Below are 13,710 nucleotides of genomic sequence, written 5' to 3'. Positions count from 1 at the left end.
ACACTACTTGTGTGTCCTTGGGCAAGTCTCCTAACCCTGTTAACCTCAGTTTTCTCATCTTGAAAACAAACTGGAGAAGAAAATGTTAAAACATTTGCTAAATACCCTTTGATCCAGCAGTGTTTCTACTGGGCTTATACCCCAAAGAGATACTAAAGAAAGGAAAGGGACCTGTATGTGCCAAAATGTTTGTGGCAGCCCTGTTTGTAGTGGCTAGAAGCTGGAAAATGAAAGGATGTCCATCAATTGGAGAATGGTTGAGTAAATTGTGTTATATGAATGTTATGGAATATTATTGTTCTGTAAGGAATGACCAGCAGGATGAATACAGAGAGGACTGGTGAGACTTACATGAACTGATGCTGAGTGAAATGAGCAGAACCAGGAGATCATTATATACCTCAACAACGATACTGTTTGAGGATGTATTCTGATGGAAGTGGATCTCTTCGATAAAGAGAGCCTTAATTGATCAAAGATGGACAGAAGCAGCTACACCCAGAGAAAGAACACTGGGAAATGAATATAAACTGCTTGCATTTTTGTTTTTCTTCCCGGGTTATTTATACCTTCTGAATTCAATTCTCCCTGTGCAACAAGAAAACTGTTCGGTTCTGCACACATATATTGTATCTAGGATATACTGCCCCATTCAACATGTAAAGGACTGCTTGCCATCTGGGGGAAGGGGTGGAGGGAGGGAGGGGAAAAATCGGAACAGAAGTGAATGCAAGGGATAATGATGTAAAAAATTACCCTGGCATGCGTTCTATCAATAAAAAGTTATTTAAAAAACAAACAAACAAACAAACAAACAAAAAAATATTTGCTAAGAAAACCCCAAATGAGATCACAGAAAATAAGTGACAATTGAACAGCGACAACATACAAATAACAAAGTAGGGACATTTACAAGCCAATGATATTGCTGATACTGGGAATGAAAATGTTAAGAGCGGATGATCTTAGAGATGATCTAATTAACTTTTCATATTATTTTAAAAAAAAAAGAAAACTGAGGGCCTCAGAAATCTTGCCAAAGATCACAAATATAGCAAAAGGAAAGTCGAAATTTCAATATAAATTCTTTAGATTTCAGATGGGGTGTGATTTTTAGTCCATCTTCGCTGCTTGCCTAGACAGAAAACAGCCAGAACCTTCTCTGGATGTCCCAAGAATAATGATGCGCAATATTAAAAAAATGGTGGTCACCATGGTTGGAAATAAGCAGTTTAGGTGTTTTTTTCTACACATTTTCTACACATTTCTACACAATTTTTCTACACATTCTACACATTCTACACATTGGATATTGTGTAGCCAAAGGAACAATGATATTTGGCAAGTGTTGTGCCAGATGCCAAAACTGGCCAAGTTTGCAAAGATGCTCAGCTTGCAGTTCCACCTCCCTGCTGTCTCTATCCCTCCATCATGTTCTTCTTTCTTAGGGGCTTATATGTAATTTCTTTCCTTTTAGGGGGGAAGGTCAGCGAAATGAAGAGATTTGGCCAGAACCACACTGCTAGTAAGCATCCTGACTGCGGTGCTCTACCCACTGCGCCACTCCCTGCCTCAGTTAATATCTAATTTCAAAGGGAGAATGAACAAGGAGACAATCAGGTTGGGAGCACTTAGTCTTGTGTCTACAAGCAGTTCTTAGAAACAATATAGAAGAGAAGGAAGAGGAGCAGAGAGGGCACTGTCACCCATTTTTAGCTAGTGTGCTCTTCCTCCACCCCAAAATAGCTTAGCACTGCAAGGTGGAAACCCAACCTTAAGCAAACATGATTGAGTGCAAAGCTTAGGTGATTAGTCCCAAATACCTACAGGTGGCTCTGTTGAAAGGGATTTTGGTTACCTGTTTGTGAGTTTGGGGAAGCCCTTTCCTTTCCCTGAGATTTAGTTCCCTCATCCCTAAAATAAGGGGGTTAGATTTGCTGCTCTCCAAGTCCCTTTGATTTCTAGAGGATGTGAAGGTGAGAGCTGACATTTATAAGGTGCCCTAATGTTACCAAAGTACTTATCATCTACAATCTTACACCAATCCTGTGACGAAGGAATAATGTACATCCTGCAGGTGAAGAAATTAAGATTCAGAGATTCATAAAGGGGATTGCTCCAAGACATCTCCACAATAATTATAGAAACTTGAAGCATACATGCCTAAATTTTTTGATTCCTTTTGTGTGTAGTTATTACATTCATTAGCCAATTATTAAATTTACCTCATGAAGTCTCTCATTGCCTAATTTGGAGAAGGGAAGGGAGAAGTTAATGGTTCCTTACATACTCGATTCGCTTGAAAAGTTTGGTGATCTTACTTTTTACCTACTTCTCATTCTAAGAGAAAAGAAAAGGAAAATGCCTATTAGGGCTATCCCTGCCCTCATCACAAAGTTTTCTCCATCTTGTCTTGAAAACAAACATTCAGAACTTGAAACACATAGAGCTGTTCTTATTTCCCCTCCCTGGGTCTCAATTTGATCATCTGGAAAATGGGAGATTGAAATGGATGATGTCTGAAGCCTTTTAGCTCTAAATCTGTGATCACACGACATCAGTTAGCAAGCACTTTTGTGAAAGGTGCTTCATGCCCAGCCCCAAGCAATCCCAGGAATCCTTAAAAAGTACAACTAAGATAGGAGATATGGCCAAGGTCACTCAAGTAGGAAATGACAGTGGCAATTAATTAGCCAATCAGCTGACCAATAAGTCTTCATTCAGTCACCTTTGTGGGCCAGAGTCTGGGCTGAATGCTGGGAATTCAAGGTTGAAACTGAAACAGGTCTTTCCTTCAGGGAGCCTACACTGGAATGGGGAGAGGAAATGCAGAATGGAGGAAGTGATGTGGTGGCAGTAGAACAGTTGGCAGATGAGCAAGACCTCCTGCAGAATCTGATTTGAGACTCTAAGACAACCAGAGAATTCAAAAACTAGAGGCAAGAATGGGACTTGTTCCAGGGATGGGGGAGGAGAGGCAGCATTTCCAAGTATTGAAACATTTGAGTGTGCCTCAGTTTCTTTAACTGTAGGATAAAAGGGTTGGCCTAGAAGGCTATCAAGGTCCATTAAAGCTCCAACCCCATGATTCTCTGAGCCAAAGCTTTCCTGACATGGAGACTTGGGTTGATAGAGCGTATAGTGAGCACAATGTCTCACACATACACAGAATCAATAGAAGCTTTTAATAAAAACAACAATAATTTTGTCTTAAGATTTGCAAAACTCTACCTGACATACTTTGAGGCCTACAATAGCCCAGTGAAGGATATACTGCAGCTGTTTTGTCCCCATTTTATAGATGAGAGCATAGAGAAGCAACCAAACTTTCAAAGCAAGATGCCAGATTCATTTTCCTGTTCTAGATATCTTGTTGTTAAGAAAGGAGCAGTTCTGTCAGCTCTCATTTCATTTCAATTCAACTCACTTCAATGCACTCCAATGCAATTCAATTTAATAAGCACTTATTAAGCCCCTAATCTGAGCAAGACCCCTGCTACTGTCAAATACTAAAAATCATCCAAGAAAGTAGAACAATATCTTGCCATAACTTCCCTATTCTCTCTCTTCTGACATTTCTTTTGTCCAGAAATCCCTCATGTAGTACCGCCCTGACCCACACTCTCTCAGTACCCAGCAGGGCCCTTCTCACTTAATCAGATCATCCCCATCTAATCCTGGACTCATCAACTCCTTGGAAAGGACTCAGTTGGACACAGTATGGCACTGGTTTAGAAGTAAAAGACTCAGGTTTGAAACCAAGTTCTGCCACTTATCCCTTTGGAATTTGAGGTATCATTTAGTCTCTCTGGCCCAAGCTGTTAATGTGTCAAATAAAGGAGGTGAATAGATGACTGAGAAAAACTACATCTCTGATCTTCTCATTCTCATATTCTGAAGATTAAAAGATAGGCTTTTGTCTTCTCTCCTTCACTGGGGAGATTCATTGGAAGCAGATCCCATAAGGAACTACTCGGAGAAATATGTGAGGAAATCAACTTTTCTGTTGCTTTTATACTTTCTTCCCCTGGGTTGTCTCTTGGGGTGCTAGGTTCTTACCAAATATACTTGGTTCTTTGGGGGAGCTGTATCGAATGGGGCAAAGACAATTAAATTAAAAGTATTGGGAGTCTTTACCATGAAAGCTTTGGCCAAAGACTTGAAGACGATATTCCCTCAGGGCTAGTCACTTGTCAATCCTTCCTCCAAAACATGACATTTCACATCCATGTCCTTCTCTCCACCTAGGAAGCCCCTACCATCCATCAGACATGTATAACTCCTTCTGAACTATTGAAATAGCCTCTCATTTGGATGTCTGGTTTCCACTTTCAATGTCTCCTCTCTACATCCTCTTTTTCTCTATCTATCCAGCTATCCATCATCCATCCATATCGATCTGTCTATCATGTCACATATCTGCCAATATTCTTTTTTTCTGCTGAGAGAATTGGGATTAAGTGACTTTCCCAGGGTCACACAGCTGAGGGCAGATTTGAACTCAGCCTCCCTACTTCAGGGCTGGTGCTCTAGCCACTGCCCCTCTGCCAATATTCTTAAAGCACAAGCCTGACCATGTTACTTTCTGACTCATGAACCATCTTTGACTTTCTAATGTCTTTAGGATAAGATACAAATTATTCAGCTTTAAATTTAAAGCCCTTCTCAATCTGACTTGAATTTTAAAAAATTATTATATATCATTTTTGATCTCCATGAATTCTGTGTTTCAGTCTAACCATCTATTCACTAGGCTTCAAAAGATCATGGGTTCGATGTCATCAAATCTAGTCATTCTCTTTACAGAAGAAGGAACTGAGGCCCCAAGAAAGTGAGATGACTTGTCCAATAGCTCACTGCTTGCAAGTGTGTTACCTGGGAGCCAGACTTCGGGTACAGAACTCTCTTCACCAGATCATGCTTCCTCTATCCCTCAAGCTTGGAAAATCCTCCTTCCTCACTTGCATTTCTTCATTCACGTTTCAAACCATGTGCCACCTGGTACAGGCTGCCTTCCCTGATGCCCTTAATCATTAGTATTCTCTCTACCTTCTCAGACCATCACACATGTACTTACCTGTTTGTATACGCTCCAGCCTCCACATTCACCAGCATAAAATAAGCTTCTTGAGTGCTGGGACTGTTTGCTGGAGGTAGGGATGTTCTTATCCCCATCACTTAGCACAGCACTATGCATATAATAGCTATTTAATAAACACTTCTTATGTGGAAGTCAAATTCCAGAAAATTTTGTGGATGAAAAAGCATGAAACTTATCTTCTAGTCCCACATCTTTTCAAATAGAACTTAAAATGTTATATTGTACAAGGAAGAACAAAGAAACACTTGCAAGAGAGCTTTCATGTTCCGTATTCAACAACAGAAGAGGTTTAACATAATATTTTTTTCTTTTTTTTTAATAACTTTTTATTGACAGAACCCATGCCAGGGTAATTTTTTACAGCATTATCCCTTGCATTCACTTCTGTTCTGATTTTTTCCCCTCCCTCCCTCCACCCTCTCCCCCAGATGGCAAGCAGTCCTTTACATGTTAAATAGGTTACAGTATATCCTAGATACAATATATTAACATAATAATTTAAAAAAATTTCTTCCCCCCCCACATATCCCCACATAAATATAAGTCATGCTTTTAATTCTTTGGAAACCAAGGAAGATAATTTCATAATCTCAGTAAGACTCAACATATATCAGATCATGAGGGGAAATGGTTGTTTATAATATTTATGCTCAGAAGAGAAGAATTTTCATTAATGTTTAAAAACTAATTTCTTTGTCCATTATGCAATTCAACAAAAGCATTGACTCTCTGAAGCATCATGTCATTATTACAAACCATTATCATTCATGGGGTCACCCACTGTAATGGAGAATATTACCCTCTAATCCCTGTTTCTTTCTCTTTGATTCCTGCCAAGCCACTCATCGAGATGGGGAAGTTTAATAAAAAAGTGGGAACTGGAGAACTTTATCTTGCATTCTGAATTCTAAGAGGGCCCCCTCCACCCAGCAAAGGTTCTGGCAACGAGGCTGTCAAAGCTCTTTAGAAGGACTCCCCTTTTTGACTAACTAACTCAGAGGCAAGTCTCCTAGAAGCCAAGGAATCATAATTACCAGTTTCCCAAAGCTGGAGGTACCGACAGCTTCACACGATGAGATCTAGTCTTAGCGATGGCAGGACCAGGGATAGTGACAGAGCTTTTTGCTTTCTGAATAAAAGGAAGGGAAGCAGGAAAATGACCTCTTTATTTCAGCCAATGATCATCAGCGATATACATACATGTCTCACCGCTTGCTCAATGGGCCCACTTTAAGTGGGGTTAGTCCACTTCCGAAATCTTCCTGTCTTTGAATGCTTGCAAGGGGCAGATTCATATGGTGACTTTTTTTTTTCTCCTAGGCATGTGAAACTAGTAGCCAGAAATTCAAGTTGGAGCTTGTTCTCCATTACCGCCTCACCCACTGGCCCTGGCCAACTGAGTGTGCCCTTTGCTCATGGGATGATGTCACCTCTTTTTACATATGTTTTACAATGTAATTCTTCAATCCATTTCAATAAAATTACTATCCAACCCATAGGAGTTGCTCCAACATCCCATAATGTTTCCTTTGGTTCTTTCTGATGGATTTCTCCCATTTTAATAAAATAACCATCCAACCCTATAGGAGTTGCTCCAACATCCCATAAAGTTTCCTTTGGTTCTTTCTGGGTGGATTTCTCCCATTTTAATAAAATAACTATCCAACCCTATAGGAGTTGCTCCAACGTCCCATAATGTTTCCTTTGGTTCCTCCTGTGTGGCTTTCTCCCATTTTAATAAAATAGCTATCCAACCCTATAGGAGTTGCTCCAACATTCCATAATGTTTCCTTTGTTTCCTTCTGTGTGGCTTTCTCCCATTTCAATAAAAATAACTATCCAACCCTATAAGAGTTGCTCCAACATCCCATAATGTTTCATTTAGAGTTTGAATTATGATAGGGTTTGCTCAGAAGTAGAGAAGGGATGTAGGAAAAGCATTTGGCCAGGAGTCCATACTTTATAACTGTATGACCATCAATGATTCCTTATACTTCTGAGGCTCAAATTGGAGAGCACTATTAGCATTTGGGAAGAAGGCTTTTTGTATATATTGAATCACTCTAGAATGGACAAAAGACTTTTTGTAAATCTACTCTTTGTAAATATGTATACTCTATATGAAGAGTATAATCACTCTTGCTATGGAAATTTATCTTATGTGAAACCAGGAAGGGATGATTCTATCTATAATCACCAGGCAAGGGCAGCTAGATACTAGAGAGAATGGGGTCTGAAGTCAGAAAGACCTGAGTTCACATTCAGCCTCAGATACTTACTAGCTGAGTGACCCTGGGCAAGTCTCTTAACCCTATTGCCTCAGTTTTCTTTTCTGTAAAATGATCTGGAGAAAGAAATGGCAAATTCCTCCAGTATCTTTGTTAAGGAAATCTCAAATGAGGTCACAAGAGAGTTGGATGTAACTAAAACAACTGAGAAACACGATCGCGATGCAGATTGTCCTAAATTGTAGCTTCTTGATGTTTATTTTTACAAAGGTCATGATTGGCGTTCTTGGATGTGTCAAGACTATGGAGAGCACAAGATCCATCAGCTCTTAGTTTCCCAACAGTTTTTTAAACCATCAATATTAAAGTACATTTCCGTGAAAAACAGAAAAACTGAGGGGAATATCTGGGCACATGGGCAAAGGGAGGGATCATTTTTAAATGGTCATTTGTCTGTGTGGGAGTTATTAGGTCTGACACTTATAACTCAGGTGGAGCTGGCATTCCAAAACCGATGGCACATCAGCTATGCATTTGGGACATAGAAATGCTGCAAAGGAAAAGATAGTTTACTTCATACGACTTAGCTCTAGAAGCTGATTCATTTACTTTAACCCCCTCATTTCATTAAATTAATTTTCTTTATAATTTTAAAAAAATTTTCCCAATTACATGTTAAAACAAATTCTCAATATTTTTTTTGAAGTTTTGAATTCCAATTTCTGCTCCTCCTTCTTGTCTTTCCCCCTTGAGATGGCAAGCAACCTTACATTTATCTTTTCCTAATAGTCATTATTATATGACAGTTATTCCCATAAAAGAACAATAATATGTAGTACAGTAAGGTTTGCAAAGTGATTTATGTACATTATCTCGGTTTATCTCCATCACAGCTCTGTGAGGTAAGTGCTATCATTATCCCCATTTTATAGATGAAGCAATAAGCTCAGAAATGTTAAGTAACCCAGTGAGTAACTGACTGGCAGGTCCTCCTGCCTCCAGGTCAGCAACATTGATTGAGATCCCTGCCTCCCTGACTCTCATCTAACCCTTTCTCATTTAACCCTAAAATAGAACAAAATATTTAAGGAAATTCAAAGACAGTAAATATGTCTGACTAAATATGTCTGGAAAGCAGTGGTATCAGACTCCAATAGGAATGCAGTCACTGAACCATACATGTACAGCACTGCAGCTATATATTGACTTAGAAAACCACATGTTAACATTATCTATGCCTTATTATACTGTTGTTAATTTTCTTAAGTTATTCCCAAATTACATTTAAATGTGGCACCAGATGTACACATGAACTGGCCACCTCTGATGTAAGCCATATTTTATAGCTGTAGTTCCCCCACCTCCTTACTGAGAAAGGGGGATGAGATATCATCAATTTGCTAGGATAGAGATCGCTCATTATAATCAATCTGAATTCAACTGCCTTTAAGTGTTATTTATATTAGTCAAGTGTGTTATTTTCCTGGTTTAATTTAATTTCATTCAACATCCTTTTATACAAATCTTACTGTTTCTCACAACTATCCTTTCTTATTACAAAATAATAATTTATAAAGTTCCTATCCCACAGTTTGCTCATCAATTTCCCAATTGATGGGTACCATCATTGTGGCCAGGCTTTTTTTTTGCCACGACAATAATTGCTTCAGTGATCCTAATGGTATTTTGGCTTATAGAAGGCCTTAATTACTATATATTTTATGTCCTCGAGGTACATGATTTATGGTGGAATCTAAAGGAATACGAAAGGAATTGGACCTATGATTATTTCATTGATATGAGGAACTCCTAGATGAGGGGATTCTTTCTATCAAAGTAGACAATTTACAATCTTATGGGTGACTTCCCAACTTCTATCTTAGCTCCATTACCTTCCTTTGAGACTGAGATCAAATCCCATCTTTTCCAGGAGACTTTTATGGACCCCTGCCTTCTATTTGAGATTACTTTTCATTTATTCTATATCTAAGTTGAAGATAGATAATTATTGACATGTTGGCATCTCTTCTATTAGGAGATGACTCCCTGGGTGAGGTCTGGTGTTGTTGTGTTTCTTTGTATTTCCAGAACTTCAATGTGTGGAGGGAATATAATAAGCAGTCAAGAAATATTTGTTGATTGACTGCAGTCCTTGATTGCTTCTGCCTCTTGCTTATCTAATATTTCACTAATCTACTTTTCCATTTTTACAAAACCTACATCAAAGAAGTTTAATTATTAGTGCTTTATAATGCAGTTTAAATTTGCTAACAATTTACTCTCTTTATCTCATTCCTACTTTTTCTAACTGTTTTCCTTGAGATTGAAGACCTTTATTAACCTTGATGGTTGGATTATTTGGGGAGTGGAGTAATTCTATAAAGTAACTCTATAGAAGTTTAATTAATATATATTAATATGTAAATAAAGTAATATGATCATTTTTGCTATGTTTAAATATCCCAGTAATAAATAATGAATCTTTCTCCAATTATTTGTTGTCTTTTATTTCTGCCAAGAGTGTATTATGGTTGTATTTATGCAAGAACTAATCATTAGAAGATAGGCAAACTCCTTGATCCTTTACACATTTTGTAGCCATTTCTAATATGTTTTTCTATTTCTTTTTTAAATTATTGGTACTATATAGAAATGCTATTTTTAAATTTTATTTTTCATTCTCTTATTTTACTGATGCTATTAATCATTTCAGTGTCTTTGTTGTTATGAGAAGCTTTCTAAATAAATTGATTTGTTTTCTATGATATGGACAATTTTGTAACCTCTCTAAAAAAATGATGCTTTTAATTTTTCTCATGCTATAGGTAGAATTTATGACTCTGATAATGAATCAGGAGGGGGGATTCCCTTGCTTTTTCCCGTACTTTACAAGAAAGCCTCTTGGGTTTTACCATGATAGACGATACTAGCTCTTGGTTTTAGATATGCACTTTTGACCAAAAAATGTCTCTCCTGTGTCTTTTTTAGGATTTCTAAAAATACAAATGGATATATGTAAATCCTTTATAAAGCTGTGCTCCTTTTTTTCCTCTTGGAATCCTTTTTTTTTCTGTCAAAATTTAACTCGTCACCTTCTGAAAAAGACTTTTCCCTCTACCACAGATAAAGAACTCAAAATATCCCTTAATAAATCACACTGGAGCCAAACAGTCATAGACCCAAGTGCACACGATACTGAGCCCTAAAAACTTAAGAACAACAAGATGATCACAGGACAGACTGTCCTAAATGGAAGCATCTAGAAACGAAAGTAAATTAAACCAGGAGGATAACATACAGCAATGGGAGAAGGGAGGAGAATTTAAGACAACACTTTTCTCATAGATGTTGCCAAATGAAATACTAAAAAATGTGAAATAAGGGTTTTTTGGATGCAGAACCCTAAGAGAGGGGTCAAAAGGGGTGTGTGTGTGTGTGTGTGTGTGTGTGTGTGTGTGTGTGTGTGTTTCTTTAGAAGTAGATAAAATACATGTTATGATCCTATGGGCTACTGGAAATTTATGGAGGATACTTTCAGTAAACCTAAATAGGAATGACTTATACTTCAAGGCTTTTGTTCAGTAACTATTTCCTTCCTTCCCAGCAATTCTATCTATCTATCCGAGAGTCTACAGAAAATTAAATATAAAAGTACAATAGTAGGGTAATAACTTATTCTGGGACTATTTCTATCTGATTTCTGTTTGAAAAAAAAAGAATAGAGGAACTTGGTCATTGGTAATAATGCTAAAAGGATTTTGATGATAGTCTAATATTCTTGTGAAATCCTTTTCTCTCACTAAATCCAGCCCAATTTGTCCTGTCACTTTATAATCTCCCATAATATGTCTGTCCCTGCCCCTCACTGTGGTTTGGATTCTCCAAGAGAAGGCAAGCACAGTTGGACAGTGTAGATGGGCAATCTCCATCTTTCCCACAGTCCTACACAATCACCCGAAGACTTGTAGTGACACCATGTGGTTTGTACCATGATCAGATGATAAGCACAATTTGTAGCTGTTGAGCTGGCAAGCTCTTTCTCACAGGAGCCACACTAACTGAATAGCTCACAATAGTGAGGGGAAGTTATCTAGACCTTGATCTCCTGGTTTTCCTTACCATGGCTTCAAACCCCATTTTGCTGTCCCTCAAGCTCTAAGAGACTGTTTCCAAGAGGCACAATGCTTAGAAACATCCCCACCCCCTTTTAGAATTCAATTTTTTTTCAATTAAAAATGTAATGTTTGTTTTTCCCACTTACTAGTATTTTATTTTTTCTAGTCATATGTGAAGATAATTTTCAATATTAATTTTTACAAAATTTAGAATTGAAAATTTTTCTCCCTCTCCCCTTCCCTCCCTAAGACATTAAGCAATCTGATATAGATTATCCATGTACAATCATGTTAAACATGATTTAAACATGATGTTTAACATGCTTGTATAAACACATTTCCATGTTAGTCATGTTTTTCTGCTTGGTCTCACTTGTTCCACTAGAATGGCACTTTTGCCAGAGCAGGGCCTGGCTCTTTTTTGCTGTATCCTTGGCACTTAGCAGATTATTGAACATCCAAGGATACTTAATAAATCTTGTTGAATGGATGAGGGAGTGAGTGAATTAATGGATTTATGAATGAATGAGCTATCTTCAGCCACACCAGTGAGCCAAGGCAATGCCTATGAACTTCTACCCTTCCTGACTGCTTCCCAAACAAGACCCTCTCTCTTTTAGCTCTGGACTTTTTCTTTCTGGATATCCCCCCAGCTCACTGTTTTGGGCTATAGACACTCCCCGTAGTTACTGCCTCTCCTTCCAGGTCCTAGCACTCACCACATCTGGGCTGCCTGCTCCTCACCCCTAGCCAAAAGCAGAAGCTGCCGCTTCCTTTCTCAGAGGCCCTAAATAACCAGAGGAATTATACTCAATGGACACCTTTTCTAGACTCTATACTAGAACTAGAGATGGGGTAGAATTGCCCCCTCCCAGCCCTCCAGGGTTTCCTTTTTCTTAGAAAAGGGAAAGGAAAAAGTTTTGACACTTACATATTTCACTCTATCCATTAAAGATTTCATAGTTAATTTACTGAGGAAAAATCCACGAGCACAGTATGAAATACTCTTGTGGAAAATGAGCTTTTGGAGGGCAAAATACCCACATCTTTGGGGCTGGCCATGTGCTCAAGTCCTTTGTTCCACACAGTGGCTACCATGATGGCTTCCACATGGTAAAAGGGAGAGATGGGTTGGATACAATTAAGGGAGGAAATGTTTCCAACAAGAAGCACATTATAGAAGAAGTATTTCTATAGAAGCAAATCAAGTCTCCAAATACTCAAAAGGATGCTTTCTCTGGGAGAACTAAGACATAAGAATGGATAATTTGTAGCAGAAATTAATGACTTCTAAAAGAGGTCTGCAAATGACATGAGCTGAGGGGATGACATTGGCCAGTGGGCTTTACTCAAAGGATACCAAGAAACTCATTTATTTTATGTTAACACTGAAAATTCTGGTTTTAAAATGACATCATTCTGAGGACCATTTGGATCATTTGGATTCTACCTAGGATGCTAAGAAGTAACAGGGCCCCTCTCCTGGTTCCAGATGGTACAGCAGCTTAAATATAAAAGATTGCATCGGAATTTCCAATAGGGACTCTTAAGTGATGGAGGACCTGAAGGTTTTCAGTGTCTTGAGTTTTTGTGCCAGCATTCTAACAGGACAGGGAGATCATTTTTTTCCCTAGCTGGGCTGGCCCCAGATTTGCTTTCCTAGGTGGAGTTCACCAAATCACAGATCTGGAAAGAATGGAGAGTCTATCCAGTCCAACCTGCACTTGGATAAGAATGCCATCCTACAATTTATTCATAATATGTCATCCAGCATACTTGAAGACCCTCAGGAAGAGAGTCAAATACTAACTGAGGTAGATTGCTCTCAAGATAAGAAAAGTTTCCTTTGAATCAAACCAAAAACTTTTTTTTTACCATAATTTTTACCTTAATTTTTGTTTCTACCTTTGAGGTCAAGCAAAACACTTCTGATCTTTCTTCTTTGAGATACCCTTTCAAATAATTTTGAAGCGATTGTCATGTTCCTCCCTGAATCTTCTCAGTCTTCAATAAAGGCCACTGATCTTCATATACCATAAACTGAGGGCTCTCCATCGTTCTTGTTGCCAATTTTGGGGATATGCCAGCTTGTCAATAGTCAGCCTAAAATGAGATATATGTGAGTGAAGGCGATTCTCCAGAGGAGTAATAATACTTACAATTGATATTTACATAGTTTTTTTTTAAGTTTTACAAAGTCTTTTCTTCCCCAAAACTCTGAGGACTTAGCATAATACACTTAAAAATATTTGTTAATTGTTACCTT

The sequence above is a fragment of the Antechinus flavipes genome, chromosome 2 (assembly GCF_016432865.1).
Source record: "Antechinus flavipes isolate AdamAnt ecotype Samford, QLD, Australia chromosome 2, AdamAnt_v2, whole genome shotgun sequence".
Taxonomy (NCBI): domain Eukaryota; kingdom Metazoa; phylum Chordata; class Mammalia; order Dasyuromorphia; family Dasyuridae; genus Antechinus; species Antechinus flavipes.
The sequence above is the reverse complement of the archived record's forward strand: the minus strand, read 5'-3'. Positions refer to the sequence as shown.